The sequence below is a fragment of the Lathyrus oleraceus genome, chromosome 3 (genome assembly GCF_024323335.1).
Source record: "Lathyrus oleraceus cultivar Zhongwan6 chromosome 3, CAAS_Psat_ZW6_1.0, whole genome shotgun sequence".
In the NCBI taxonomy this organism is placed as follows: Eukaryota; Viridiplantae; Streptophyta; class Magnoliopsida; order Fabales; family Fabaceae; genus Lathyrus; species Lathyrus oleraceus.
Window position 1 is genome coordinate 251,152,919 of NC_066581.1, and position 16,306 is coordinate 251,169,224.

The following is a 16,306-nucleotide window of genomic DNA, read 5'->3' on the forward strand; positions in this document are numbered from 1 at the left end:
TGATATCGCTATTTTATTTTATGGTTTAATTAGGTTTTTTGTTTCTTAATTTAATTTAAAATTTTACTTCGATTCCTTATTTAAGATTTCACTGTACCAAAAACTTTAATTTATTCTTATGTGGTAAATCAATTGGATTTATTTTAATCTAACACATATTTATGTTTTTTAAACTTATGATTATGCTTAACATTTTAGTAAAGACTTATCCCCAGCTAAAACCAGCTAGATTGACATTATTTTGAAGGATCTCATTCATATTTTATACAATATTTTCATTCCTTAACTTATTAACAATGTTAGAGCTATAATATATCCCTGCAGTCCGAATCTTGCTATTGTTCTTGAACACAAGCTTCATCTTCATCCAAAATCAAAATTTTATGTTTCAAAGAGAAAAATAAACAACACAGAATAAAGTGTTGGTAATATTAATACTTTATTGTTGCTCTTAATGTCAATATTTCCTCAGAGAAACTTATGAACCATGTTGATGACATCGCTCAACAATTTTACATTTTCCTAACTCATAAACTCTTTTGAATCAAAATCAAAATATGTTTCCCAATTAGGGTGATCCTCAAAGCAACAATAACCTTTTAGTTTCATTGGTTATTTCTCTTCGCAACCATTATCCACACAATAAGATTAACAACATCAACAAGAAGATCTTGCACCTATAGCAACAACAACTACTTCTTCTACTAAGTTAACACTAATAAGAAAAAGGAGATTAAAGAATATAAATAGAAATATAAGGGGTACACCATCAAACACCACTTCTCCAATGTGAAAAAGAAAACAAGATGTTATTTGAGATTTCGCAACTCTCAAAGTCTTCTGGCATTTTCAAAATTAAGATGAAGAGAATTTGGGTAAAAACATATCTCGATACAAACTGGGAAAACCATAGTTGGTAATGATACTTTGGAAGAAGATAACTTGAAAAGAAATTGGAGAAAGTTGAAAATGGATGATTTATATTTTTTTAAGGAACCCTAAATTTGCAACTGATAGCGTGCAAAGTGGTTTGCACTACTATGAATAATTAATTTTACCTCGGTTGAAAAATGGATTTTATGTCGGTTTGATAGTCAAGGTAAAGAAGGGTGTCATAAAAAGTGATTCATTTTCCCCTCGATTGATATACCAAACAAGGGAAAATTTTTATTGTTTATGCATTTGGTCCCTAGAATTTTTGTTTTTTATAACAGGAAAGCGTGCTCCATTTTACCTCTTAGTTGCTTTTACTATTTGAGGTGAAAATTTCGTATTCACCTCTGTTGGGAGTTTTAACCGAGGGGAAAACCTTTTTTTTAATATAACACAATTTTCATTTTGACTTGTATGTATACAAATTTTGTGACAGAACTTATATTCACATGTTGTGGCAGAACATATACACACATGTTTTCAAGAGGTAGCAAACCATCCAAGAGCATTTTATATAGAAACCTATTTATACATTTTGTGCAAGAATACACATGTTTTCAACAAGGCAACACATACACTGTTTACAACCAACTAAAAATGACACACATACATTTATGTTATACTAATCTAGATTACTTGGCAACCACCCAAGAGAAAGTAATTTAAATCATAGAAACTTTACTAAATAACAACAACAACATAAACTTAGCTAACATAAATAAATTATATGCATATGGAATAAGTGATTACCTTAGTCCATGAATCCCTAATGTCTCCCGAGACAATATCCAACATATATTTCATAACATAATATCCACATGCATAACTGTTTGGTTATTTCCGTGTCTACAAACAATTTGTATATAGTGGTTAATACACACAAAACATAAGTAATATAATGGTTAATACACATAAAACATAAGTAATATATTAGAGAAAATTTGAAGAATGTCACAAATAATACCACTTACTTTATAGAAAATAAATTTGGGTTTTTATTTCTTTGATTACAACATATAAAATTGTATCCCTCCATCACTTTACATGTTAGAAAAAAATTAAATATCATGTGATGAACATTGGAAAAATAGAATATGGTATGGGTCCAAGAAACCATACTTATATAAATCTCTTTGTGCACAAATCTGATGCATGTACCTAAATGATGTTAACACAAAAGTTGACATTAAAAATATTGGATAACAATGAATCTAAATTGAACTCACTATAAAAGTTTCACTTACGTGAACCATAATTAAAGTGTGTTTATGTCAAGCCAACTAGTACCCACTACAATATCCATAACATAAATCTTTGCTATAAAAAATAATTATTATGGTTCATTTTCTAATTGTATCAGAAATGAGTCTCCCATTTCCTCTACTATGCTTCTCAATCTTTGCAATGGATCTGGTTGAGGCTCTGGGGGCTAAATTTTATGATGGGGGAGTAAAGATGAACAACCATCTTTCGTACTTGCACCATTCAAAACACCCATCGATTTCAATTGTTGCATCATAAAAACAATAGCAATAATACATAACACAAACAACAATAACACACAACACATATTTTTAATCTGGAAAACAAAAAATAAAGTTCATAAACTAAAATTATATTTACCTAAATCATATACCAAGTCACCCTCTCACGCACCTCCTTGATCACTCTCTTCTGCACCTCCTAGGTTGCCCTTCCCTACGCCACCTAAGTCACCCTCTTCTCCACCTTCTTGGTCACCTTCTCTTCCACCTCCTGGGTCACACTCTCTCACATAGTTTCCCGTTCATTTTCTAATGTTTCATTTATCTTCCCTTTCATCTTCTCCTCTAACTATTAATCTATTAGCTCTTAAATCTATATTTTTGCACATTTCATCAAGGTGGACGGCTCATCCAACACCCAAGACACGCCTACAATTCTCATTAGTTCCAATCGATTTTACCAATATGATATGGCGTCGTTATGGAGCAAAGGCACCAACATTGGTTATTTCAACCAGGGAATCCTACAACACAAATAAAAGTTCATTACTAAATTGAATAAACTACAATTAATAATGTTGAAAAAAGAATTTACTTACAATCTTATCAACAATTGTATGTGTAGCCTCTAATGTAAAATCTCCTCCCGGTCTTTCATGTGCTCTCTTCCATTTCTTATGGCGTGATAACAGAGATGGGTTACAATCAATGCTTATAAGAGGATCCCCCGACTCTTGTTCTCTTTGTTTTATTTTTTATTTTATCATTGTATCCTCCAATTTATCATATTCTCCACGAGAAAATATATGAGGATAAATATTTTTCCCTATTCTCCTTTCCTTTTTTGACTCTTAGCCAGGAAATCAGGAGTGTTTCGAGACTCGATAAATCTCTCCCAAATTTCTTCATCAATAAAACTATAAGTCGCATATGGAGGCATTAAGTCAGTACTATTTGGATTTATAATATAATTCATTATGAGTTGTGTCTTAAAGTCGCTCCAAGGCTCTACATCATATGATATCCATATCGTTGCCATCATATCATTTTCTTAAAGAATAAAATTCTACATTTATATAATAAAGTTGGTATTAGTATTAAGCAAAAAATAAATTATTATATATTTTAGTTCCTAGTGATTAGCTCTTTGAATTGGTTGCATTGAGCAAAATAATAACATGGAGAAATGTCCAAGTATTCAAGATTGATCTACCTTTATTAAGTTGTAAAAAGGACACATGTTGGACGTGATGCTTAACATGCTGGTACAACATCTGGGAATTTCTCAACAGGCGCCAGAATGTTGTTTGATTCGATGTCGCACACGGGTCAAAAATGAGTTTAACAGTATAGTAAAATGGAATCGACACTCGAATATCGTATCACAAGGACTCTTGAATATTGTAACCAAACGAATGAAAAGAAGGGGTTTTTTAAGGTACAAAACACAAAATGAAGATGATTAAAGGTAAAAGCAAAATTGATAAATAAGCTAATATTATGTACCAATTTCCTACTTATCATCGATTCTTATAATTCCAATTCCCTAAATAGATTCGATCCTATTCGATTACAATACCCACTAAGAAGCACAATTGGTATTATATGATGTATGTTCCTAATTTCCTGATTAAGAAAATGAATTTTATGTTGTCACAATTTAAGCAAAAACGACTTAATCAAACACGATAATAAAAAAAATACTAATTTGTTTAAATAGATCAAGGGGATTCAGGCCTAATAGCACCCGACCCCAAAACAATACAAAACCGCCCCCAAAACTAAGTATTTTCTTATGTCTTAATTAAAAACGAATTATGAGACTCTTCTGCACTCCTAATTTGCTCCTGACTTCAACATAAAACTTGTAGCTTATCATCTCATATTTCGAACATAAATTTGAAAGCGTCAATCCAATTCTCGTAGCTCAAGTTATGACCAACACAACGAGAAGGTATCAAATAACTGTTTATTCAGAAAATAAGCACTTATTCAAAAAATAAGGACTTATTTAGGAAATAAGCAAGACTCAACTTAACTATCAAAAACCTATTATAAGCAATTAAAATAATATGAGAAGTCATATAAAAGTCTTAACACAAAGTAAAAATACAGTGTATTAAAATACATTGATCAATGTATTTTGGATGAATCTTTGGAAAACATTGAGTTCTATTTTATTGCTGTTATTCAGCAATATGTTTAGTGATTTGTTCGACAGCTGGATGAAGATTAATTAATATTTAAATGAAGATTTAAATTTAAATTGAAACAAATCATATCTTATTGGATATATTCAAGGAATAAATCAAATATTCAACAGATTCTCCATTAATTCTGGATGAAATCAAATATATTATCCAATGAGAAAATCCCAAAATTATAATGCTATATAAGGATATCAAAACCTACATTGGAAGCCAAATTTTTTTTGAAGATTTAGAGTGCTAGGGTTTATTTTTGAGTCCATATTCTTGTTGTACGTAAACCTCTATGTTTTAGTAACTTGGTATATAAGGTTTGTATAGAGTTGAGTGGTAGTATTCAATGTTGATTATTGAGTTATAATCTCAATCATGGGTTGTGTGATTGAGAAGAAAGTGATTACATTCTCATATTTAGGGGGATACTATAAATAGAAAGTCATTAAGTAGTGTTAGGAAGAGACATTGAACAATATAAGATTTGTTGTTGCTTATAAGACTAATTGCATGAAGCTACTAATAGTAAATTTCCTTTTTTGGTTTCACAAACTAGGTAAACAATTGATTGTGTCCTTTATTGCTTTTCTGCTCCATCATCTATTACTTTTTAGTATAATGGTTCTGGTTTATCTTGTCAAACCTGTTGTTGGAGCATTGCGTTCAACATCTCTCCCCTGAGGAAAAAAAATCAATTGGCATCAGAGTAGGCACCCTAGCCTGTTGGGTAAGCTTTAGGGGAAGATAAATTATGCTCAAATAAAGACAATGAAAGATTGGTGATCTTTCAATAAACCACATGTCTTGGACGACACCAATTATGATTATTGGAATGTAATGATGGTGGTCTTTATCAAATGCATGGGCAATAAAGCATGGAAAGTTATGATAAAAGGAGGGAAACATCTAATGATTGTGAGTATAATATGATCTTAATGTATTTTGAATGATGTCAAAACTAGGTAACTTAGATATTTGTGTATTTGTACCTTACAATATTAAATGTGCATCATCATCATCATGGAACATGTAAGACTATATTACATAAGCAATCACATGCTCAAAATATGATTTTTTTCACAAAAAGTCATGCATGGGTCGATACACCCTTGATATGGGTCGATACAAACTGAGTGGAATTTCAAAGAATTTGAGTCTGCCTCAAATGGGTTGATACATTCTGCGAATGGATAGATACATCCTACGAATGGGTCGACTCATTCTTGGTTAGGTCGACTCAATCTGAAAGGTGTTTTCAAAGACTTGCCACTGCTTTCAATGTATCGATACATTGAAGGAATGAGTCGATACATTAAGTGAATGGGCCGACTCTATCGTGTATGGAGTCGACTCATTCTAAAATGCTTTTTCTCTGAAATTAGCTATTTACTTTAATGTATCGATGCTATTTAGTCTTTTATTGACTCATTTATATTATGTATTGACTCATTTGAGTTTATAGTCAATACATTCTGAACTAAGTTTCAAAAGTTGCATTTTGGATGAAAATATATTTTTACTCATTTCTTTTCTACACATACATATACATATAAATGTGCATTCCTGCATCTTTTCTTAGCAATTGAAATCTGAAAGATACAAAGAATTCTTATCATCTTCAACCTCTCTTGACGCATTCATCAACTATACATAATCATTTTTGATTGTTTGTTGGCAATAATAGATTAGTTAGGTCCAATTTAGGTTTGTGTAAACAAATTGGGTTGAGGTTTACTTTGGGGGATTCAAGGATAAAACCTTTAGGGCTTTTACTCCAAGATCAATGGTTGATTTGGAGGTTTTTGCATAAGTCTTGTCAACTTGGATTCATCCGAACGAAGGCTTTGAAGAACGGAGGTTCTTGTAAAGAAGTAGCGGTAACTGGAGAATCAATTGAAAGGCAAGGGGAAAGATTTCACAATTTAGATTCATCCAAGCGAAGGCTTTGTAGAACGTGGGTTCTTGAAAAGGAGAAGCAGTAACCAAAGGATCATAATGGAGATCTTTTGTGACTTGCTCTTTCTAGGATCAAGGGTAGAGTAGGAGCTAGGATCAACATCAAATATAGTGTTTGGGGTTTGAATGTATACACTTATGTTGTAAACTAGTAATGCAAAGGTTAATTAATAATATCTCAATTCGATTTCGAATTGAGGGCAGACGTACCCATAATGAGGACAATTGGGGAGCTTCCTAAACAAATCTTGGTGTTATCTTTCTCTCTCTAACTCTCTCTCTCTCTCAAATTTCTTTTTAGATTTTGACCACACTAAGTGTATAATTTAAATTGTTGAAAATTCTGATTGTGTTGAAGTGTTTAAAACTGTCTGTGTAAAACCATTGCAATATAAACAAATGCAATTGATTTAGTGTAACTTCAACAAAAAGACAATCAAGCTTGGTGTATTGCACACCAAGTGTTGGATAAAATTACTGCACACCAAGTGTTCTAGGAAATTCCTTTGTCATGTTTATTTTTACTTCTCAATGAAAATCATTTATCTTAAGTGTGGTTTATATTCAAACAAACTATATTAAAATTGTTGATTGGATTTTATCACCTTTAGCATACTTTATATTACGGTTTATACGTATCCGATCCTACCAATAACGGTTCAAATAGACGAGAGTCGACCTAAATTCATTTCCACTTGCCATAGAAAAATATTTTTCAAAGCATAATTTATATAAGAAAAAATTTATTTGGCAATCTATTCACCCCCCCCCCCCCCTTATAGATTGCTGCCCTCGTCTAACATGCGGTATCACGAGCACCAATTTATCTTGTGCTTCAAAATTCGCTTAATAGATTATGGCTTCCGAACCAAAGGGGCGTATAATAAAGCGTCGGTTTTCAATGGCAAAAACTATGGTTATTGGAAGAATTTTATTCGTATTCATATCAACTCTTTTGATAGGAATGTATGGAAATCCATCCAAAATGGTCCATTTGAAATAACTATGACCAATGCGGAAGGTGCTACCGTACCTAAACCGCAAGCACAATGGAATGTGAAAGATTAGAAAAAGTTGTATTGTGATTGGAAAGCAAGGAATATTCTAATCTCCACTTTAGGAGTTGATGAATATTACTTCGTTTCTCATTGCGAAATCGCTAAAGCTATATGGGATTCATTACAAGTTTCCCATTAGGGTACAAATGAAGTCAAATAAGCTAGAATCAACACTTTGAATCAAGAAATTAAATTCATTCACATGAAACATGGTGAAGCCATTATGGATATGCAAAAGAGATTCACTCATCTTGTAAACCATTTGAATGCACTTGGTAATCCGGTTTCCGATGATATTACTAGTAACAAAGTTTTGAGATGTCTTAATAGGGAATGACAACCTAAGGTCACCGCCATCAAGGAAGCCAACAATTTATTGACTTTGAACACTACAACTTTGTTTGGTAAGCTTGGAGAACATGAGAAAGTTCTCATTAGCTTGGAGAAGCATGCGAAGAAAGTTAAGAAAGAAAAAAACAAAGAGCACGATGAAAGTGGATCTAGTGATAATGAAAAGTTGGAGGATGAAGAAAGGAGGATTTTCATTAGAAGATACTATGAGTACATTAAGAAAAATGTAATAAAGCATTCAGATAAAAAACATATCAACTATAGAAGGCATTCAAATACCTCAAGGGAAGATGATAATAAGAAAGAAAGATCTAAAGGTTCATGCTATAATTATGGAAGAACTAGTCATTACAGCTCAGATTGTCCATTGCTTATGAAGCATAAAGGAAAGGGTCAACAAAAGAAGTCTAGCAAGTCTAGAAGAACATATATTGCATAGGATAGTGATTGTGAATACTTAAAGGTGGGTAGCTCAAGTGAAAGTGATAAAATGATCAATATTAGCTTCATGACCAAGCAAAAGAATAAGAATGTTAGTCATTCCAAGCACAAGAAGAATAATGTAATCATTCTAAATATGAACCTCTTGATGAAATGTATTATTCTGAATTACAAATTGCTTTTGAAAATCTATATAGTGAAGCTGTAGATGCTTTTAAAAGGTTGGCTTCAAACAAAAGAATATTTTAGCACTTAGAAGCCAATGTTCTAGAAACTGAAAAACAAATGGAAGCTCTTAAGAAATCAATGTTAGATGCTTCAAATGTTAATAACAAGGAAGAAAAATCTTCTTAGTTTATTTGTTAAACTTATGACATTTGGAAAAAAAAGGTTAATAGTCTAAAAGCCAAATTAGACAAGGCATTAGAACCAAAGGTTACCTTCTCTATTAATCCCACAAAATTCAAAAGATCTTTAAATGTGCCATAAAATAAGTAAAATTATATGATAAGGGAGGGTAATAGCGAAAGTCACTTTCATCATCATTTGACTTGTCACTATTGTTGTAAGAAAGGTAATACCATTTCTAAATGAAAATTTAGGAGATTTTTGGTTCCTAAAGGTTTATTTCAATAGTTTCCCAAATGCAACAACGTTTTCACTTACGCTCAAGAACCCAATGAAAATTGGGTACCTAGCATTATTAATTGACTTTGTTGGGAAAATGTTTTGACTCCTTGAAGAGAGTATGAGATCTTAACAAGGGGAGCTCAAGGCATATAAAAGGTAATATCTCCTTGTTCATTGACTTTTTAGCAAAGAAGGAGGATGTTGTATCCTATGGAGCTATCAAATATAAGTGCTAAATCATGAAACATATAGTGTAGGTAAATCCTCCTTTCACTATTATCTTTTATTTTAAAATTGTTTGAGAATACTTATTATTATTAAGGTTGAATATATCACTTATGATGTATTGTATCTCAGAAACGTCGGGAAAGGTTTTCTATTTTTCATGATGCAGATGCATCTTTAGAAGACATACTGAAAGTCTCCAATGATGGATTAATCACCCAGAAATGGTAGAACTTGAGGAGGAGAAAAGATGATCATCAAGTCAAGAAAAGACAAGTCTTCTACAATATCTTGGAAACTTGACCAAAAAGATGGATCTACGCTTTTAGATAAGTATTTTCTGTTATCTTTTAAATTGTTTCAATTTTTATCTTAAATCACTTAGTTGTCCTATTTGATGAGTATTGGCCTAAGGGCGTGTTATTTGAGTTAAAATCATTGTGTGGGATTTTTTCCTACATTCGCGAGATCATCAATATATAGGTACCAAGTGTATTTGTGAAAATGAATTGGAAGAAATCAAATTGATAACAAATGGATTTCATCATTGCCTATATACGTAAAAGAAGTGTAAGTGATCAATTCCTTCGTCTTTTGTCTGTGAGGTAATATTGTTTCACTTTGTTCTTTGTGTGTAAGTTTATTTTAAACTACATATACTACATGTATGCCATATCCTACGTTATTTATTATTATGCTCTAAATACTTTAAATTATTTCAAATGGACGTGAAAAGTGCATTCCTTAATGATTACATAAATGAGGAAGTGTATCTTTCTCAACCTCTCGACTTTGAAAATGATGAGTATCCCAATCATGCTTATAAACTAAAACGACCTTTGTATGGTCTCAAAGAATCCCCTAGGGCTTGGTATGAGCAACTTAGTAAATTCTTTCTTGGTCAAGGATACTCAAGAGGAAAGGTAGATACTACATTTTTCATTAAATGTTAAGGAAAACATCTTCTTCTAGTTCAAATTTATGTTGAAGATATAATATTTAGTTCAACTAACATGCCAATAGTCAAAGAGTTTTCTAAGCTTATGTAGGGTGAATTTGAGATGAGTATAATGGGGGAGTTAAATTACTTTCTCGGACTTCAAATCAAGAAACTAAAGGAAGGGACATTTGTGTGTTAAGCTAAGTATTGTCACGAGTTGCTTAAACGCTTTGGAATGACAGATTCAAGGTCTATTGACACTCCAACGCCCACAAATGGAAACATGGATAGAGACGAACATGCTAAGGATGTCGGTGTTAAAATGTATAGAGGAATGATCAGATCTCTTCTATACCTCACTACATCAATGCCTGATATAATGTTTAGTGTGTGCATGCGTGCTCTGTAGGAATGCTCATGGACGATTAATTTCCATAACCAAAAATAAACCATATGTTATCACCAGTTATTAAAACCAATTGTCATAACCGGATTTCATTTTTGTAAAATGGTTATAAACTAGTTATTAACCGGTTATATCCATAACCAAATTTATAATTAGTTTTGATTAAAAAAAAATTTAAATAAATTTTTGCAAGATTTTTTTTTATTTTAAGAAAAATTATTTATTTAAAAAAATTCATTTTTTATATATATACTTTTTTTCTATTTTTTTTTAATTTTTTGTAATTTCTTTTTTAAAAAAAAATTCCTATAACTTTTTTTCCAAAATTTAAAATTTTTTTTCAAAGGAATTGTTTTCATTTTTTCAAAATACACTAATTTGATTTTTATTTTGGATATGGATATCCAATATATGGATTTGGTTAAAGCATATTAATAACATATCCAAAATATGGATTTGATTAAAATCATACTAATAATTAAATGGTTTTTAATAACCGGATTTGGATATAATATGGATAATTTAAATAACTGGTTAATTTGAGAACATCTAGTGCTCAGTATCAATCCGCTCCCAAGGAATCACATTTAAAAGATGTAAAGTGAATTCTTAGATACCTTCATGGTACATCTATGTATGGGCTTTGATTTTCCAAAGGGAGTGATTGTAGTTTGGTTGGTTACTTTGATTCCGATTTTTGCGGTTGCAAATCGGATAGGAAAAGTACTAGTGGAACATGTCACTTATTTTCTATCTCCTTACTTAGTTGGTATAATAAGAAGCAAGTCCCAGCTGCTTTGTCAACTACCAATGCGGAATATGTCCCAACCAGTAGTTGTTATGCTCAAATTCTTTGGCTCAAACAACAACTATTTGACTTTGATATTAAACTTGAACATATTCCTATCATGTGTGACAACACTAGTGCCATCAACCTAACCAAAAATATGGTGTTACATTATCGTACTAAACATATTGAGATACAACATCATTTCCTACGAGACCATGTTGGAAAAGGCGATGTCGTTTTTGAGCATGTTAATAGCAAGAATCAACTTGCAGATATTTTTACAAAACCACTTGCGATTGAGCCGTTTTTCAATATTCGTCGGGAGTTGGGCATTCTTGGTATCTCAAATCTTTCCTAACGTATGTTGTTGCATGCACTCTCTATATTTTGGTTAACTTTTGTTCAAAAGTTTATTTTCTTATGAGGTGCTTTCTCCGTCTCATCCTATGAGGTAATATCATTTTCACCTTATCTCTTTGCTCTTTAAAGTTTATATGAAATATTTTGCTTAACTATGACTAAATTGATTGCATGTTTATGATCCGTGATTATGTTATATAAATGATGAGTCATGAAGTTAACATATAGTCACTTCCAAAATATTTAATTGATTACACATGAGTTTTCAATTTATATGCTTATAGTGACTTCTTGTTTGATCTCTTCATCATATGTATCTCATATCATTCATCTCAAATATTTGAAGTAGTTATAACGATATGTGTGGGTTAGAATGTTATTTATCCCTCCCTTGCATGAAAAATGCATTTTAGCTTTCATGTCCTTTTGTTTATCATATTTTTATGTTGCAACCTCTTTATGACAATTTCAATTTGAATAGTATGTTGATATACTTGGTTGTATATTTACGATTTTGTTTCATTTTCAATTAAAACACAATTCTATATGAGTGTTTGTCTTAGTTGGTTCGTTTAATCTTTACAACGCCTCTGAGTGCGTTCAATTCTATATGTTGTAGTGTTATTGTTCATGATGCTTATCACGTTATCTATATTTGCCTCTTTTTGATATTGTCAAAGGGGGAGAAGCACAAGATTCATTATGCACTTATTCAGAAGGAGCATTACCTAAGTCATCAATGGTGTCTAATATGTTTTTCCATCATAAAAAAGGGGGAGTATATGAGTGCAATATGCTCTTAATTTATTTTGAATGATGTCAAAACTAGGTAGCTTAGATCTTTGGTATTTGGACCTTACAATCTTAAATGTGCATCAACATCATCATAGAAAATGTAAAACTAGATTACATAATCCATCACAAGCTCAAAATATGAATTTTTCACAAAAAGTCATGCATGAGTCAATACACCCTTGGTATGGGTCGATACATACTGAGTGGAATTTCAAAGAATTTGAGTTTGTCTCAAATGGGTCAATACATTCTGGGAATGGGTTGATACATCCTACGAATGGGTCGACTCATTCTTGGTTGGGTCGACTCAATCTGAAAGGTGTTTTGAAAGACTTGCCACTGCCTTCAATGTATCAATACATTGAAGGAATGAGTCGAAACATTGATCAAATGGGTCAAGTCTCCTGTGTTTGGAGTTGACTCATTCTGAAATGTATTTTCTCTAAAATTAGCTACTGCGTTCAATGTATCTACTCTATTTGGTCTCCTATTGACTCATTCAACTTATGTATTGACTCATTTGAGTTTAGAGTCCATACATTTTGAACCAACTTTCAAAAATTGCATTTTGGCTAAAAATCTTTTTTACTCATTTCTTTTCTACACATACACATAAATATGCATTCATGCATCTTTTTTTAGCAATTGAATTATGAAAGATGCAAAGAATTCTCATCATCTTTAACCTCTTTTGACGCATCATCAACTACACATAATCATTTTTTATTCTTTGTTGGCAAGAGTAGATTGATAAGGCCCAATTTAGGTTTGTGTAAACAAATTTGGTTTAGGTCTTCTTTGGGGGATTCATGGATAAAACCTTTAGGGTTTTTATTCTTAGATAAAGGGTTAATTTGGAGGTTTTTGCACAAGTCTTGTCAACTTGGATTCAGTGAGTAAGGGCTTTGAAGAACGGGGGTTCTCGAAAATGAGTAGCGGTAACAAGAGGATCATGTGAAAGGCTTGGGGCAAGATTTTTCAATTTGGATTTAGCCGAGTGAAGGCTTTGAAGAACGGGGGTTCTTGCAAAAGAGTAGCGATAACCGGAGGATCATGTTGGAGATCTTGTATGATTTGATCTTGCTAAGATCAAGGGTAGATAAGAATCTAGGATTAACATCAAACATAGGGTTTGGGGTTTGAATTTCTACACTTCTCTTGTAAACTGATATCGCAAAGGTTAATTACAATATCTCGATTTGATTTCAAATTGGGGGCAAACATATCCATAGTAAGGATAATTGGGGAACTTCTAAACAAATCTTGGTGTTATCTTTCTCTCTCTCAAATTTCTTTTTAGATTTTGATCACACTTAGTGTGTAACTCAATTGTTGAAAATTTTGGTTGTGTTGAAGTGTTTAAAACTATTTGTGTAAAACTATTTATGCTAATGCATGTTAGAGATATGGTATTATGAACCATACTCCTAAAACATACCACACTTAAAAGAAAATGGCAAAATGGGTGAACCTAATCTCCTCCATACTTATGTTGATTTGCCAATCAACTAGCCTTAGAATATAGAGATATCATAGGTCCATGAAATGAATGGGAATAGAATATAATTGAGATGAAGAGGGAGGGGTAATGAGATCAACACAAATTGGTCAAAGGATGACTTTTATCAAATTAAAATCATTCATTCATTTTGGGAGATGAAAGGTATATTTCATCAATCCCCTAAATCCAATGATTTTAATCCAACAAAATCAAATCAACCTTGACCAAGGCTAAACAACAATACTCAAACTCAACATGTCAATAAAAATATCTCAACACAGTTTATTTGCAATTAAACAAAATAAAAATCAATTAAAAATGCATTAAATTAAATTATTGTTGGTCAAAATCCTAAAACCTCTTCAAAACACTAAATAAATGGCCAAAAGATTTAGCATAGGTCAAACAATTAAAAATATGCACAAAAATAATTAAATCATGAAAAAAAATTAATATTGATCCAAAAAATAATTTTTATTCAGAAAATTTAAGAGAAGATTAAAACAAAATAGAAGGATCATGTGGTCTGGAGACATGCCAACACACCGCCGGAGCCGGAGCTCCAGTCATCTTCTCCGGTGGACCTCACCGGACTGGTCTACCTTCAACCATCACCAAAATGAAAGAGGAGGACATGAATTTAAAGTAAAAATTCTCAGGAGCTCGAATTTGGCCTCCGTTTTACCTAACTCCAAGTATATTAAAAGATACAGGGAGTTGAATTTTGAGGATCATGATCTGAGTTGCTTCGATTTGACCTCAAAGTAACTCAATCTTGTTTCCTACATTGATAGGACTTCAGACAAACAAAAATCAACAAGAATAATGGAGAATTGAGTGAGAATCAAAGAGATGAAAAATTCAGAAATTCACGTTCACTGCATGTTCAGATGGACACGATCTTTCTCTCAATTGTGATTGGCCTTGCTCTGGATGCTTGATGGAATGGAAATGGATCAATAAAGAAGCAGGACTCTTGGAGTTTTGAATCTCAAAATAGTGGGAGATTCAAACTCGATTTTCAATGAAAATCCTCAAGGTTATCCTTTGAATATGAAGGTTTAGGGTTATAGCTTCAAAGCTGGCATGCAAGGGTCCTCAATTCTAATCATAGACACTTCTATTTATAGCCAAAGCCTTTGATATTTTCACACTTCTTTCAAACTTTCAAAAATAGAAAAATACCTTGCATGGATGTATGTGCGTGTGATAGGCCCATGTAATGATGCATTCAGGTCCAAAATCATGTGCAAGCAATGCTGAAGTCATGTTAACAAGCCCTGCATTCGTGTGTCGAAAGTGGAAGTTCAAATATGCCAAATGGTCATCCAACTTTAAGCCATGCGCAAGTCACTCATACTTTGTGTAAATGGGATGAATTTTGACTTTTGGGAAAGGTTAGATCAAGAGGAACAACTTTAATGTTGGACGCTTTTCCATTTGAAGCTTGGATCATGATTAATTTTGAGGTGGAAGTTTGGAAAATCAAGCATATCAAAAAAAATTCTAAGTACCAAGCCATATGTTCACTTCTTCCACCCTGAGTAACATTTTCTATGAGCTTCAAATGAGAAATGTTCCTTCATAAAAGTTGTATCTCTCTGAATATAATTCAATCTGGTCACAAATTTTACCTCATTTGGATTTATCATGAAGGCGTTATGCATTTTAGAAGTTGGGGAAAATCACTTGTTCTATGGTATTGGCCCAAAATGACCTATAATGTCTCCTCATATCACATGCATTTAAAGGTTGAATTTGCTCTTACTCCAAACATAAAAGTTGAAGTAGACACCTTGAATTTGATTGTTCAACTTTAATGGCTTTCATATTATAAATATTGAGCAAGTTATGGTCTTGGTAAGTTGGCCTCTAAGTTAGGGTTTAAACAAAATGACCTATAATTGTTCACCATAAAAAATGACTTTCCATGCAAAAATAGCTCTTGACCTCAACATGAAAGTTGTTTGGAATGTCATTTATAGTAACTTCTATCTTGGAATAATTTTAATATGACAAAAATTGTAGGAGGTAGGGTCTAGGGAACCCCAGTTTTGATCAGTTGAATTCCTCTGGTCAACCACCAAGAACCAACTTGCTAGCTTGATATCCTCTTGTCTTTTGGGACTCATGGAGGATCATATATTCATAATATGATGAAATGTTAAGTATCTCTTTAAATATTTGATCAATTGGTGAAGAAACTTGTTGAAGAAGTTACACAAGATACCCAGA